This window comes from Leiobunum rupestre, chromosome 9 (genome assembly GCF_980474605.1).
Source record: "Leiobunum rupestre chromosome 9, qqLeiRupe1.1.hap1, whole genome shotgun sequence".
Taxonomy (NCBI): Eukaryota; Metazoa; Arthropoda; class Arachnida; order Opiliones; family Sclerosomatidae; genus Leiobunum; species Leiobunum rupestre.
In genome coordinates this window covers 57,989,731-58,007,278 of record NC_143392.1, presented here as the reverse complement: position 1 = coordinate 58,007,278, position 17,548 = coordinate 57,989,731, and positions in this window count along the sequence as shown.

Below are 17,548 nucleotides of genomic sequence, written 5' to 3'. Positions count from 1 at the left end.
TATTTTAATGAAAATTTTTATAATTTATATAAGAAGAATATGGCTGCTCTTATTAAGTTCCTTAAACAATATTATATGTATATTTAGAGGATAAAAATATTTAATACATTAAAAGTCGAAGGGGAACTTGAAAATATACACGGTGTTCTTAAATATCTATATCTATAATAATTGTATCAATACACTGCGAATCTACGCGTATTCGGCTGGTGTTTACCTTTATAGACTGACCCCCGTTTCTTCTCTATAGCGCAAAGCAGCGAGCGGCGCGCGCACCGGGCTGCCTTTCGAGAGGGTTGTTCAAAAAGGTAAGTTTACACTTTTTCGTCAACTTTGACAGCTTGTCACACCTGTTACAGCATAGATAGAGAATGCCTCTAATCTTTTTTTGGTTTTACATACTCCAAAGTATTTTTCCACAAATTTGCATGCTTTAATCAAAAAGTGCACGATTTGAGAACAAAACCTCCGTTATCCTCTAGACTAGAAGCCAACCATGAAAATGTTTTTAACACAAAAGAATAAATAATGGAGATGATGAAAGAACATTAACTCTAACAAAACTATGTTATATTTACGTTTAATCCGACGAGCAGATCACTTCGATGATTAAGTTTCCACCCTTGATCGATTTAATTCATGATCAAGATAATGAAATGGACTAAATGATGATTAAATTAAGACTTAATCGGGTAAGTGATTTATCTGATTTATCACGATTCAGTTTATTAAATCCCAATAAAAAGAAAAGATCGTAATTTCACTAAATAACTTGTGATTGGAACATTATAAGAAATGAAATCGCGATTAACACGATTTAATACATTTAATCGGATTAAAGATGATAAAGAATCCTCCTGAAAGAGGTGGGATCTACCATGGATTAATTAACTCAGGGATAGTTCTCTTGGGTTAAATATCTGCTCCAGGCGCAACCTGGTGACCAAAGTTGTCTATAACGGAAGTTTCCTGTTTTACCGATACAAGGGAGTAAAATTTTGGGGAAGACCGACTCACCGAAGACGATCCATTTAACACGGGTTTATGGTTGCGTTTTACACTTACAGTTAGTTATCGCGATCGGTTTAGTATGTTTTTTTCAAATACCTACGAAGTTTTAGGCATCCCTGGCCCAAATATCCTAAATGAAAATCCAAACAACGTAATTACAACAGGTAAATTAATGAAGTAATTTTCAAATTAAAGTTTTTCCTAATTGGAAGTTCCAATTTGTCAAGCTATGACCAAGGCTTAAAGATGCTAAATTTTATTTACAAAGATGATGAAGAAGAATGCGAATGGAAAAATATAGCTTTATCTATTCCAAGTGATGATGACGAAAGCAGAAATATATTATTTCCAATAGAAAATATTCAAACTTCGTAAGATAATATTTTTTATATTTGAAATTTTTTTTAAGAAACTTCATTAAAAAAAGCCACTAAGATACGAAAAAGGGATACATTTGCGAAAGAAATAGTTTCAAGTCAGTTACAATTTAATCAGTCTACCATTAAACTTAAACAATAACCTATATAACTTAATCTAGGTAATTATTATGAAACAAAATTTCGTGAATTTTGGGAAGAAGCGCAGATTTCTTTTAAAAAAAAATGGATCTACCAATTTCTGAAAGAAGAGAAACTACTTTACGATATGTATTGTCGTTGAACAACCATTCATCAGTTTTTCAGGAAGTTAGAAATTCTTGGGAATGTCTTTTCACTAAAACGAGCGAAGGCAAGCAATATAGGCTTTTCAAAAGTCTAACAACTAGGGAAAAAATAACATTTGTGATCACCCAAAGGTACAAATATATATGCATGTAATACAAGAAGGTACTTAATTTTAGAATTATTTTTTTCAGACTGATGATCTCACGGATAGAGACAAGTATGCGGGTCTTCATTGTTTTTTAACTGATCTCTTTGGCATTGGACAAATACATATGCATTCAAATCATGATACTAATATAACTCAAGTAGTTATTAAGGAAGATGAACGTGTTTTATATTATGTAGCTGGATATATTGTTCACAAGCTGTTAAAGTCAAAAACGTCTGACGATAACAGGGCCATTGGTGATATTTTAAGAGAAAAAGACGAGTCAAAAGTGCCGAAACAACTAAGAGAATGGGTGGATGCCCAAAACAGAAAAAATCTCAAGTATCCCACTTTGGAAGCTATGGATATAATAGTCATGGTCATGAAACACATTAAAAAATACCTCAATCAAACATACATCACAAACAGAAAACAAAGTTATTGAGGACGTAAAAGGCGACTTTGTTTTAATAACCAAATTCAACGTTTTAGCAGAAAAAGCTCAAGTAAGTCCTGAGTGGGCAAAGAATGTCTTTAATACGATAGTTAATACAGCAATTAACACTTCCGGAAATGGTCATAATAAAAATCGGCTCAATGAACTAAAGACTAGTGTAAGAAGTAAGAGACTAACAACGAAAACAAACAGCAAGGAAAAAGTTAAAACAAAAATTGAGAAAAACCTAAAAGAAGAAATAAGTGTCAAATACAATATATAATTGTGATATTTTTTTATTTCTAGTCAAATGCAATAATGATTTATTATCAAGAAAAGGAGGTTTTTAATATTTAAGAGAACCCGGGTGTAGAAAATCCCAGGTTTGGTGATACCTTTTGACGAGGTCAAAAGGTATCGCCAAACCTGGGATTTTCTACTCCCGGGTTCTATTAAATTTTAAAAACGTTGTTAAAACATTTTTAAATATATGCAATGAGTTTTGAAAGTTCCTATTAAAAAAATTTATTTACTCAGCATTTGAAAATTTGCTTTTATTTAATTGATAAATGCCCTCGTGTAATCGTTGGAGCTTTTACCCGTTCCTCGAAAAATCCCATATAGAAGGACAAGAACCTGCCATCAGTGCTTGCCTGTGTCTACTAAAGAGTTGTTCTAAGAGGTCTTGGTTGAAATGGGATGTTAACACAAATGGTGCTCCTTGGATTAACAAAAAAGGTATCATTTCCAAAATGGCACAAGCTACAAAATTAAATATTTGTTAGCTAAATATTTTTCATATTATAGTTATTAAATTTAATAACTTACTAGTTTGACGAAGTCCCGTGAAAGTTTCCTTGGGAAATATCATTTTTTTCTTAGCCTCTCTGTCAACAGGTTCCCCACTCATCCAGGTATGGTAATAAAACGTCTTTTAGCCACTAAAAATAAAACCAAAAAGGAAATTAATATAAATAATGTACTTCATCCAAAATGGTTCAATGACTTAGCAGTAACTTACACTAAGTCTACAGTCGTCAGGGGTGATAAATGGATTCAGATTTTCATTCGCTTTGTTTCTACCCCCAAAAAGATGTCCAACATGCATTATGTCGAACCACTTGTTGAAGAGTTCCAGGAACCTAACAGTTTGGGGATATTCATCTGGGAACTCAATTCTGATGGCGTTAGCAACAGATTGACTGATGACTTGGGTAGCATAGCGAACTTTCATACGGTTCTCTAAATTAATATGGTTTGAAGTGAGTTTATGAAGCATTCGCAGATTTCCTCCATTTTCAATGTCTTTGTTGTAAACAGCTCTTATGGTGTCCCACACGATGAATTCTCCATTGATTTTAAGCAATCGATATTTACAACTACTTGTGCTATTGGCCAAAGCGTTTCGAACTGTTTTTATTAGGTGTGTTGGATCAAATACAAAGAACAGGTTTCTATCATCTTTGGAAGCTGGGTTCTGGCATTGATGTGGCTCATTCACTGAAGTGTTCAATCCAAAGCATTTTCTATTTGTAGCGGCGGCATCACCTGTCACGCACAATATTTTTATTCCACAATATTCTAATTTATGGACAGCTTCCATTATGAGGGAATCTAGCTTCTCCGCTGTTAGGCTGTTGGTGGCAAAATATGCCATTGGATATTTGTATCCTGAGGTAATTCCCCTCAACATGAATTGAAGAGCGTGTGTGGCAATAGGTCGATCTTTATAGAGTACGGCTTTCGCATCAGCTATCCTATTATGAACGTCATTTAGAGATGTAAATCCAACCACATCTCCGGTTTCAACTCTGTATACGAGATCTTCCTTGACCATAATTTCGTCAATTACTAAACCAAAAAATTTCTGGTGCGGGCTTAAACCAAGATTTTCAATATCTTTTAGTACTTTTTCAATCACCTCTTTGTCAAAACCAGGTTTTAATCCAATCTTTGGTGCTTGCCTGTTTAAAGTACTCTTTGAAGGCAATTTTAATATGCCTGAATCAGAAAGTACTCCATAGAGAGATGGAGATTTCGCATACATAAACAGACAAAATTGAATAATTAAAGGGTGTCATTGCCGACCAATAGAATTTTTCCCATTTAGCATTTTTTGCTGTGTTTTCAAGAACATTTTGGCAAAATATTTATTGCCACAGTTATTCATGTTTTGGTTCAAAATATTTTTCAGAACATGGTTTGTGTTTTCTCCTATATAATCCCCATCGACTGAAATAACTTTGGTCAATCTTTTCTTCAGACGTAGAACTTTAGCATTTAATTTATATACAAGTTTCTTGGTGGTTTTCAGGTTGCTGACGAGGCTATCTTTGTCCATGTTTTTGAAATGTGTTAGGCTCCGATTGTTCTTCTTCTTGTTTCGCCTAATTGTGACTTTAAAACAAGCCCTTTGTTTAACACAGTAAAAACATCGCGAACGTTTCTCATTTGGTTCCACAAGACAACATCTTTCGCTATGAATTCCCCCAGTTATTGGACTAAAAAACCAGTAGCTATACTACGATTTTGGAAATTCTTTAAAAACTCATCTTCATTATTCCCGGCGCAAGTTTTAACTTTATCCATTCGAGTTATTATGGTTGTTAGATCTGTAATATTATTTACTTCATTTGGAAAAGATTCAATGAGAGCGCTGTCTTTTAAAGATTTCCCTAAAACTTCGTAGGTTACAGCAAAGCTTTTGTCAATTGTTAAACCTAAAATAAAACCAGTGCCACTAGATTCATTAAGTTTCTGAATTTTAAATTCATCTGATTTCTGCGTGAATGACCAGTTATGTGGTAATGATAAGTTGCGGAACACCGATATAATATTTTTTGGAGGCTCATTAGCTAAGGTTTCATCATTTACTATTTGTGGGCGCAATTCTTCCAATGCTACTTCATTAATGGTTGGTACAATATTTTGCCTACGTTGTTGAGAGGTTTCTTCTAACAAGGTCTCATCAATGACTTATGCTTTTGGTTTATCACGTACCATCTCTGCTAGGGTACGTGGTTGTCGTTTGACATTTTCTTGCACTGAAGTAACTACAACATTCTGAATTTCATGTAAGGAACAATCAATCCATGTGAACGTAGAATTTGGAACTTCGTTTGTTTTACTTTTCAAAATTGAAACGTAATCCTGGTGGTCAAAAGATTAATATTAAACAATTTAGGTAGTATGTAAATATTAAAGAATAGTCTGCTTACACTTGAATATACAGGATCAGGAAAGGTTTTGGTGGGTCCATTTCCTCCAACAAAGTGTTTTGAGCAAAGATATGTGTTATAGTTGATGCGTTCCATGGGAAAATCTTCTCGTCCTAACCACTTTAACCACCGTGTGCATTGATCCAAAGACCTTTTTGGCTTAGAGAATGGATAGAAAGTGACGTTCTTCATGTAATCTTTCCCACTGTATCGGGAATCACTGTTGCATTCCTTATATACACATCTTTTGATACGCATGATTGATGAAATTATTACTATGGCTTATCTATTGAAAGCTAATTGTTTAGTTTAAAAACCTATAAATAATTAAATCCATTAGATGATGTACATAGATCACTAACAGTATTTATTTCCAATAATCAACAAGAAAACTCAAGAAAATGAAGTACTGAACACGAATTATATCCTTTTTATTTCAAATCAAACGTTAAATGAAAACAACCGTTGAAAAATATTAAATTCGCCAAAAACAGAATCGAGATGGCGACGTGTCAAGAAATCTTGTTCCGGATTTGTATCGGTAAAGGGGTAAAAAAGAGGAGACGGTAAAAATATCTGGCAGTATGTTAGAAACAAACCTCTTCAACTCGTACTACAGTAAAATATACGCGAGTGAACTATCCCTGAGTTAATTAATCCATGGATCTACCCTAGGGTTAAACCTTGAATCCGACGGAAAACAGTTACTTTTCTTAGAAGTGGAAATAGTTTTGAACCTATCCGTCAGTTAATCCGAAACCTGGCCGAATGTTGGGCGTTGGCTGGAACGAAGTGTGCAGAGCGCTGCTTGGCGGGATGCCCGCAGATCTCATACATGGAATTTAAGTTATTTCTGGTCACTCCGAAACGACCGCGTAACGAAGTATAAAATGAATGAAAAAAAACCATACGTAGAAACTCAAACTATTTCCCCGTACTACACGAGAAAATTCAGACCTTTGAAATATCTTTGAGATCGGGTTATGTCGATCTGCTCCCATATGAAAAATTACGTAAAGCTTAAATTTAAAAGACTGGATGTTGATTAATTTAAAGTTCATAGACCAAAATGATTATTTTATTAAATATGTAAAGATAAAACGGATAAATCAACTATTTCGTAGCGATTTTTAGAACTTCGGAATTATTTGTGACGTTTCTTCTTCATCCCGTTACTAAACTTGTCAGTATGCAAGGTCCAGCGATGGAAATGCGAGAAATTGGAGTTGTTTTTGCCTGTGATAGTTTTAAAGATTATCCGAAGTAAAACTACAAAATTTCAGGAACATAATTTTTTAAGTACACTTGTTTAAAGTCTAATAAGTCCGTAGAGAGGATCTGGCATTCCTTAAGTAAGGAATCGTATAGGTCAATTGTCGCGGGAAAAACAATGCTAGAAATGAAGGCATAAGCCTTTACTTAAAGATTAAGAGGATTTTTATGTGATTTCTTAGATTTCTTTTTACAAAAATTAACTATTAAAAAACCAAACTCATACAACTCAAATGTATTAAAAATTTGCATATTATTGGTAATACTAAAGCAATTTAAATTGAGTTTTACCTTTTATAAAACAATTAGTATTAATTCTCAAAATTGTACAGGAAAAAAGAATTTATACAATCACCAACAAATGAAATGATAACGACTATTTAATTGTCGCTTCTGAACTGCTATTTTTAAATCACTCGACGCCTTTTATTTCGAACAACATGGCGTTATATCTTTAAAAAACTCTTTACCAAAAAATTTTAAATCAAACTCATATTATTATCCCTTTTCATTATGGACTTATCTACTTATTCACCAATTTTTCATCCTGTACAATGCAGTTCATAGGTGGTTCCTTTTAACTTAACATTACGTATATAATAATCTCCACCACTCTCCCCCTATTCGGCTTTCCGTTGCTATGCAACTCGTTTTGAAATTTTTAATATTTAGGCTTAGTTTCTCTATTCGGTGTTATAGTCGCAAGCCAGATTTCCCGCACGGTACTGACGAGTCCCAAATAGGACGAACCGGTCTACCGTTGGATTTTCTGGCTATTTTATTTTATTTTATTTTATTTTATTTTATTTAATTATTCACTCGAAGATCTATTTGGTCCGAGTTTCGCGTTTTCATCCGCTCGAAGACCTATCGGTACGAGCTATTAGTAAGTTTTTACATTTCTTCAAATTTGTTTAGGGTTTAGCTTTATTATCCCTTTTCATTATGGACTTATCTACTTATTCACCTATTTTTCATCCTGTACAATGCAGTCCATAGGTGGTTCCTTTTAACTTAACATTACGTATATAATAATCTCCACCACTCTCCCCCTATTCGGCTTTCCGTTGCTATGCAACTCGTTTTGAAATTTTTAATATTTAGGCTTAGTTTCTCTACTCGGTGTTATAGTCGCAAGCCAGATTTCCCGCACGGTACTGACGAGTCCCAAATAGGACGAAACCGGTCTACCGTTGGATTTTCTGGCTATTTTATTTTATTTTATTTTATTTTATTTTATTTTATTTTATTTAATTATTCACTCGAAGATCTATTTGGTCCGAGTTTCGCGTTTTCATCCGCTCGAAGACCTATCGGTACGAGCTATTAGTAAGTTTTTACATTTCTTCAAATTTGTTTAGGGTTTAGCTTTATTATCCCTTTTCATTATGGACTTATCTACTTATTCACCAATTTTTCATCCTGTACAATGCAGTCCATAGGTGGTTCCTTTTAACTTAACATTACGTATATAATAATATCCACCACTCTCCCCCTATTCGGCTTTCCGTTGCTATGCAACTCGTTTTGAAATTTTTAATATTTAGGCTTAGTTTCTCTATTCGGTGTTATAGTCGCAAGCCAGATTTCCCGCACGGTACTGACGAGTCCCAAATAGGACGAAACCGGTCTACCGTTGGATTTTCTGGCTATTTTATTTTATTTTATTTTATTTAATTATTCACTCGAAGATCTATTTGGTCCGAGTTTCGCGTTTTCATCCGCTCGAAGACCTATCGGTACGAGCTATTAGTAAGTTTTTACATTTCTTCAAATTTGTTTAGGGTTTAGCTTTATTATCCCTTTTCATTATGGACTTATCTACTTATTCACCAATTTTTCATCCTGTTTGATTTTATAAATAGTTTTAAATTTATTGTTAAATGTTTGGGTTTGTCAAGCTTTATTTCTGGAACGAAGAGTTTTTAAGATGCATCTGCTAAATCATTTGACATCTAGTTTTTCTAATAAAACACTTCTTAATATTGATGTTTGCGATTGTCTTCATTCAAATCAACCAAAATACACAAGCGAAGAAGAAATATTAGACGACCAAATTATTGATTATTTGAACGAGTTTAACGTAAAAAATCAAGAATGGCTCGACCAGTTTGTTAATGGTACTGGAACTCCAAAGAAAATTCATCGTAAAAAAAGACAACTGGTATTAAGAGTGAAGAAACTTTAAATTCAACAATGAAATCAAATGTTGTATTTCCACCGGACTTTGTCATGCCATCTGATGAGCAGATGGAAGCTATTATTTTTTTTTCAAGAATATTGTAAAAATAATCAAATTTTAACTCTTAATCAAGTTGAAACACCCATTGAGGTTTTGGAAAATCTTGAACAAACTTGTCAAATGATTGAAAATATGTGAATAAAACTGATTTTCTAATAAATATATTGTTCTTATTTTTCCTACGTAAAATAGATATTTTAACTCTTTCGTGTTAAGGTTTAGCGTGGTAGATCGGTAGCGTTGCAGGATGTTATTCAAACAGTCTCAAGTTCAAATCCCAATACTTTCGATCTATCACGCTAAATCTTTTATTAGTATAAAACGAGATGTCGCCCAACTAAACTGTCATTATAAAGATGTCAAGTTTCGTAGTATTTCTACCTTCGAACGCATCACCCGATATTTACCCGGAAAATACACCTTATAACTTTAAACCTTTAAATTTTAACAATGAAAAATGGTCTTGTGCATTAGCAGAAATAATTATTCCTGAAACTTATTCGAATATAACAAATGAGTATTCGCATTTCCAAGTAGGGCACGTGTCAGATGTTATTTCACCCGAAGAAAATCAATGGGATTATATTAAAATTGAAATTCCACCCAAACGTTACGAGGGTGATCTAGACAGAAATAAGAATAATATTCCAACATCTCTTCAAAATAATATACTCAACGAGTTTGCTAAAACTATTGAGGCGAATCAAACACTTAAATTAAAAATACAAATACATACGGTAAAAGCAGATGAAAACGAAGCTAGTTCAAAATTAAAAATACAGTTACAAAAAGATGTGCAAGTAAGAATACCTCAAGCATCGCCCCTAGCGTCTGTTCTGGAATTTCGAGAAAATGATTTTGTCGACAGTGATTATCTTTCTAATTATCCACTCTCGAATCACGCCAAAACTATTTCTTTAACTTACGCAACAAATTTTATCGAAGTACGAATTAAAAAAGCGTTAGTTGTGAATAAATATCAACAAAAATATTTACCACGACAAATTCCCATAGAAGAATTACAATAACAACCCAGGAGGAAAAAACAGAAAATTAACAAGAAACCGAAACTAAAACTAAAAGTGAAACAAGAAGAAAAACCAAAACTTGAACCAAAAACAAATTTAGAAGAAAAGTCAAATTTGAAACCAGAAGAAAATCTAAACAACATTTTACCAACAGAACCTTTAATTCCAAATATTAATGGAGACGTCAACCAACCAGAAGTTTTAAATCCTTCCGAAGAAAATAATCTACCATGTTCTCTTCCAATACCAGTTAATCTACCATCTCAGCCTGTTATTAAACTAATACAATGGAATAATTACGCAATTGTGTTTGAGGCGGGCAGATATGAGGGAGAAAGACAATATAATAATGAAATTCAACCGTTCACATTACACTTAATTATACGTGATTTATTAGAACGATGTAAACCAAGACAGTTTGATGAATTAAAAACCGCGATATCGTCCGATGTTGAAGATAATTTATATTTTAATTTAGAAATACCGGTAGGGATGGAAATTAAATTTCAAAATCCGTTAGCAGACCTTTTTAAAATTCCAACAGACACTTATTTTACGGGTATTCAAAAATTTGGCCCGTTAAATAATTTAAATAATATTACTTTTATTTCGCGTAACAATTTTATCGACATACGTATTGAGACTACAAAAATACCGCAATTTGAGCAGGAAGATTGGGCTTTTTACTCCGTATCAATTATCCAGCCTTTTTTTATTTGAAGGTCAGAGAGATGATTTTGGAAATATTATCCCATTATCTTTGCATAGGCAATTAAAAAACGAGATTCAACCAGCTTCAAACTACCCCCCTTTGAATCGGTACGAAATTAGTTACGCAATAGAAGAAATAAATCGAGGTCATTACTTAAGAATTTCATTCCCTAAAGATCTACAAATTGCCTTCACTGGGAGATTAACAAATATTTTTAATATAAACGCGCCAGAATTTCAAAATGGTGTAATTAGCAGTCAAAATCCTTTAAAAGTGTATGAGGAAAAATTTATGTCAGATGAGGAATCGGTTATAGATTTTAGATATAATAAAAATTTTCCGAATGAAGTCCCTAACTGGGAAAATGACAGTTATACGTTTGAACGTAACTATTACGAGTCTGATAAGGATTTAAGCGGGAATTTTATACCGTTATCTCTTCATTTCAAAATTTTAAATGAACTTCAAAAATATTTTGATTCGCATATCTCACTTAAGGCTGGATTTTTTATTTTCAAAGAAAATGGAAATTATTATTTTCAAATTGAATTAATGAGTGGCTTGGAAATTAAAATATTCGGTCCTCTAGCAGACCTCTTACAAATTGAGTACAAAGTAGATTATATCTCCTCATTTTATAAAAGCAAAGCATTAGACCCACTTCAAATTAGATAATACGGCTAATTTTATAATTTTTCGAAACGATTTAAACAGAGTTGAGAATAGTCGACGACAAAAACGTGATATTGATTTCAACAATTACGAACATGGTAAAAATAATAAACTAAATATTGTAGACAAATTCCATTGTCGAATTCCAACTGGTGTTTACCACACTATTGATGATGTTTTAATTGCAAGGAAACATTCATTACCACATCAGAGTTGGGCTAAATTCGAGTTTAATTTAAATTCAGATTCGACAGTTTCAGTTAAAGGTTTGGGTGGAAACAGTTTTTTAACCTTTCCAATAGATAACCCCAAACTCGGGCAAATGTTAGGTTTTTCAAACAATCAAATTGAAAGACCTCTTTTAACGAAATAGGTATGTACCCCGCAGATCTCAACCACGGAATATCTGGAATTTATGTCTATACAAATATTATACAACCTATAATTACAGGACACACTAATACACCCCTGCTGAGAATTATCAAATTAAACGAAAATAAAAATCAAGCACAAGTTGAAAGATTTCATTTTTTAGACTATTTTCCAGTTCTCTACGATCAAATACAAACTATAGAAATTTCTTTAAGGTCGGATTACGGTGAACTCCTGCCATATAAAACAGGCAAGACTATTATTAAATTAATATTTAAAAGACTGGATGCTTAGTCTAAAGTACACTTAAAAGAAGCTCATCATGGAAAGATATTATCATCATTATGTACAAACAGGACGCGGATATAACGTCTTTCGAGGAAGCCAATATCAGACTAGTCGTGGATTTGGGTCAATTTTTAAAAGTTTAGCAAGATTCGTAACACCTCTTTTTCGACCCGTAGCTAAATCACTCGGTATTCAAGGGTTGGTTATGGGGAAGAGAATTATTAACGATGTTGTTGCGGGTCAAAATTTTAAGGAGTCGTTAAAAGAAAATAGTAAAATTGCTGGAACAAATCTTTTAAATAGTCTCGGTGATACCATATTAAATACACAGAAAGGCTCTGGAGCTCGGAGAGTAAAGAAGCGCAAATCAAAATTACGCAATAATCAAAGAAAACGCAAGAGAACAAAAACCGATTTTCTTGACTAAAGCATTATGCCTCAATTTGAATCTATGTGTTCAGAGTTAGAGCTTTTTAACGAACCCCTGATTAATGGCAATATTGAGGGGAATAAATTTGTAGATTATTTCCCTATAGCTCCCTTGTCTAATGCTACACAGATTGATTTTTCTATCCCCGGGGGAGATTATTATATTGACATGTCAAACTTGATGCTTAAAATTCGAATTCGGGTTAAAAAAGAAAAAAACGGTGTTTTAATAGATATTCCAGCAGCCGAAAAAAAAGTATCATTATGTAACCTTCCATTGCATTCTATTTTTAGCCAAATAGACGTGTTTATGAATGAGACTTTAGTACAATCTAGCAACAACTGCTACCCATATTTAGCATATTTAGCAACAGTTTTAAATTTTGATAAGGGAGCCAAACAATCTTACAAAACCGCCGAGGGTTATTACGAAGACGGGTTTTGCGACCCAACGCTAGCGTTTAACGATGTTCATAAAGATAAAAAACAATGGAATTTTAAAAAGAAGTAAAGATATTGCTGGATCGAAACTTTGTGAATATATGGGAAGACTTCATGTAGATTCTTGTAAAATAGACAAATTTCTTTTAAACAAAGTAAATTTAAGAATTCGACTCTTGAAAAATTCCGATGAGTTTATAATTATTTCACAAGAAGATGTTACTTACAAATATAGATTATGTATCGAAGATGCGGTTCTTACGGCTAAACATATTCTCGTAAATCCAGATCTCCAGCTGGCACATAATGCGATATTGCACAAACAGAAAGCTTTGTACGATCTAATACAAACTGTTGTTAAAACAATGACAATTTCAGCAGGCGCGAGCGATTTCGTGAAGTCAAATATTTTTTTAGGTAAAATTCCAAATCGGGTAATAATCGGAATGGTAAACAATTCTACTTACAATGGGTCTAGTCGAGAAAATCCCTTTCAATTTAACCATAATAATCTCTCGTTCTTACAACTTTCATTAGACGACCAGAATATGCCAGAAACTGCTCTAACTCCAGATTTTAATAAAAATCTCTACACTAGGTCATATTATTCACTATTCTCGGCAATGGATTTAATTGGAAATAACTCTGGTAATTGTATTGATTACGAAATTTATAAAAACGGTAATACATTATTCGCGTTTGATTTAACTTACGATTCCTCGGCAAACTAACAATCTCTCAATTCAACGAAATGGTAGTTTACGGATGGTAATGAAGTTTTCTTCCCCCTTAACTAATATTCAAAACATAATTATTACTGGAGAATACGAAAACCGATTTGTCATTAACCAACAGCGTCAAGTTACGTATATTACGGAATAAAATCAATCAACGAGGGCAAAGATTGATTAGTTGTTTCGCGAAATCGTAGTGGTAAAGATGTCTCGAACTCACAGTCTCTCGCCTAAATAAGAAGTATCGGTGCTAGGTTATGTTAATCCATCCATCAAAATTTACCGACTAGACACTTGCGCCGAATTTGAACTGAATTTGGAAGCCTGGCAATCTCTATTCACATTCGAAAAGGAAATAACTGATTTTTTTGAAGACCAAGTTGCTAGTTTTCACACCTGGCTTCCTCTTGAAGGTTCAAAGATAAAAATCGACTGTTTCAAGGGACAAAAGGAAAAACTCGTGGATGTACGCGCTTGTGCCAGAGGAAAAAACCATTTGTATCATCTTTCTTATTCAACAAATTATGGTTTTAATCTCAACCAAGCAGGGTGGAAAAGATTAAAACATTGTAAACATACAATCGATCAGGAGATTAATTTAATTTTGTCGGCAAAAAAAATTATGCGTGACATAATTGTACATGAGCTCACGGATAAAATGCTTGAAATTACCGAAAATTGTGAGAATTCACATTGTAAATCTTCGATTACTCACGACCTCTCTTGTAAACTAGGATTTAGCACAAATTTTGAAGACCGAGTAGAAAATATGATATTAATAGCTATCCCCCAATTAAACTACGATCATATTGTTGTTAGATTCCAAAAGGAATTTGGTCTTGACCCCTTAATAGTAGAAAGTCAATTATATTTTGATATTGTTCAAAATGTGTCAAACTTAAAATGTGATTTAATTTATTAAAATAAAAACTTTTACTATAATCTGTTTTTATTATTTCTATTCATACATTTAAAGATGGTGTTGTCAAAAACAGACAAACAATTAAGTAAAGTTTATTACGATGTTGAAAGCCCATACAGTTATTCTGACAGTGTTACTTTAAGAAAAAAATTTCCCAAAATTTCGGAAAAAGAAATAAAAAATTTTCTCAATAAACAACCAACTTACACACAACACAGAGCTAGGAGGTTAAATTTTAAACGTAACAAATTATATGTATCAACGATTGATGAGACATTTATGGCCGATTTATTAGACCTCCCTATTTTACAAACTTTTAATAAAAATTACCGTAAACGTTATTAGTTCAGGATATCTTAAGCAAATTCGTTTTTATTCTGCCAATTAAAAATAAAACCTCGAGCGAGATTGTGAAGGCTTTTAGAGAGATTTTCAAAAAACGGGTACCCCTTAATTTATGTAACGACGCAGGGACAGAATTTCGAAACGCCCCATTTCGCGCTCTCTTAAAGCGTTATAAAATCCACCATTACCTCACATACTCCGAAAAAAAGGCTTCTATGGTTGAGAGACTCGTTCGCACGGTAAAATCTAAAATTTTTAAAATAATTACCAAGACCGGCGATTTACAGTATCTTAATAAACTACCATAAATTGCAAAATCTTATAACGCTCGAAAACATTCAACAACGGGAATCGCCCCTAAAGATGTCAATAAAAACAATGAATCGGCAATTTGGGAAAAAAACTAAGGCAAACTTAGTATGATTGGGAAGTCAAGTTTAAAAATTGGGGATAAAATTCGATTAGCCGTTGCAAAAGCAACATTTGATAAAGCATACAGAGGAACGTTTACAGCCGAAATATTTGAAATTCATAGAGTAATTACGAGAGATCCCTGTGTGTATATTGTGAAAGATTTGACCGGCAATATAATTAAAGGGGCGTTTTACGCTCAAGAATTAGTTAAAATTCAAGTGTAGAGCGCTAAAGTCTTTATTCAAAATTTGTTAACCATGGGTGAAGTACACATTCTCCTGGGTCTCGCGATTGTAATATTTGGCGTTAGTGCAATAATAGTAACATCCGCGATGAAATTTAAAAAAAGAAGTCCCGAATACAGCTTAGATATTGGAGTTTGTGACAAAGCCTACGATCTAGGAAGAGACACGTACCTCGTAAAATGTAACGAGACTTTCGACGTGCGACATTTTAAAAAAGAAGACGGGAGTTTGAAGCAAATCTATCAGGGGAATCAACTTAACAAAAGATCAATATGAGAAATTATGCATTTTGACAGTGACGTGAAAGATGAACACTAATCAAATCCAATCTATACTTAAGTGTGACCCCCGCTCGAAAGATAAATTTATCGGAGTGTTTCCCGCTAATAGATTACCAAAAGTTCCAATTAAAAATAATCATATTGTTTCGTAATCAACACCGATCCTGATACGCTTCCAGGCTCTCATTGGACGGCTGTTTACAAATCGGGCAACACTCTGGACTTTTTTGTTCTCTAGGAAGATCACATCGTGACTATGGATTTTTGCTAGAGCGATATAGCAATCGTATTCAATTCAATACTCATAAATTTCAATCAAATAAAAGCCAAAACTGCGGACCTCATGTAATTTATTTTATAACCTCGAGATGTATGGGGATTTCTTACAGTAAAATAATTAACGAATTGTATAATTTCGATTTAAAAAGAAATGATAGTTTAGCGTTGTTGAATATACAGGGTCTTTTTTTGCTCGGAAAAGTGTTTTTTTTTTCAAAAACTATTTATAGTACCGATTTCAAATTTGGAAGGTCAATTCTCTATACCGGGGGACATCAGTTTGAGAAATTTGAGCGTTTTCGGTAATGTTTTTCACCAATTTTGAAAAATTATTTTTCGACCACTAGGTGCGAGATAAAAAATTTCTATTATAAAGTTGTAGGCCGTCATCGAAAACCCTTAAAAATTGTTCACTCGACGAAAAACAATTTATTTATCAGTGAAAATTCGAGCTTGAAAAATTTACAAGTTGGTGAAGCCAAATTACGATTGTTTGAAACGATAATTGAAACCGAATTACCTAATCCAGTTGAAACTTTGGTTAAAAAAACGACCGGATTTAAAAAAAACACGAGGCTATAGGTCAATCCTAAACATGCATTGGGTATTTAAAGGAAAACTTTGGGAGATTATTATCAGTGTTTGATAATATTTCGAACAATGCCTCGTTATTCAGTAGCTGAGCGTACCGAAATAGTTGCCATTTACTATGGAGAAGCAGCGCAAAACCTTAGAAGAGTGACTGAAATCTTCGCAGAAAGACATCCAAATGGAGCACCAATTTCTATTTGATTCCCAAAACTCGCTGTCCATTGGAGGAAGTCCTTGAATAAACTCTATATCGGTTAAAAACTGAGATAAATCATGGTAACCTGATTGCCAAACCGAATAACAATAAATAATTTTAATTGGAGGTTTATCAATTAATTCATTCCTCCATCTAATTAGTGAGTTCGTCCATGCTGATTTGCCCGACATAGTAGGTCCTGACACCATCATTCGAAATGGTGAAAGAAATTTTATATAAGACATTACTGTTGAAACAAAGACAACATACTACGTATTTTGTTAGTACATTGACTGTTTTATAGAATATATGTAAAAATAAACAAACACATTTTAAATTAAAAAAATTATTTTATTAAAAGTATAATGTTTCTTATCAAAACCATTCCTTCACCAGTTATATAAACTTCATAATAACATACAAAAATAACATTTTTGAATAAAAAATAAATCATAATATCTCCTTCACCAAAAAAAAATTATTCATTCCCGTTTTTTAGTAAAAATTCAATTTTCGAAGTTAAAAGTTTAAATCTTAGGTTATTTAAAAATAAAGTATTTACTCGATTCTCGGAAGAGATTTCATTAACGATAACTATGTTGTTAAA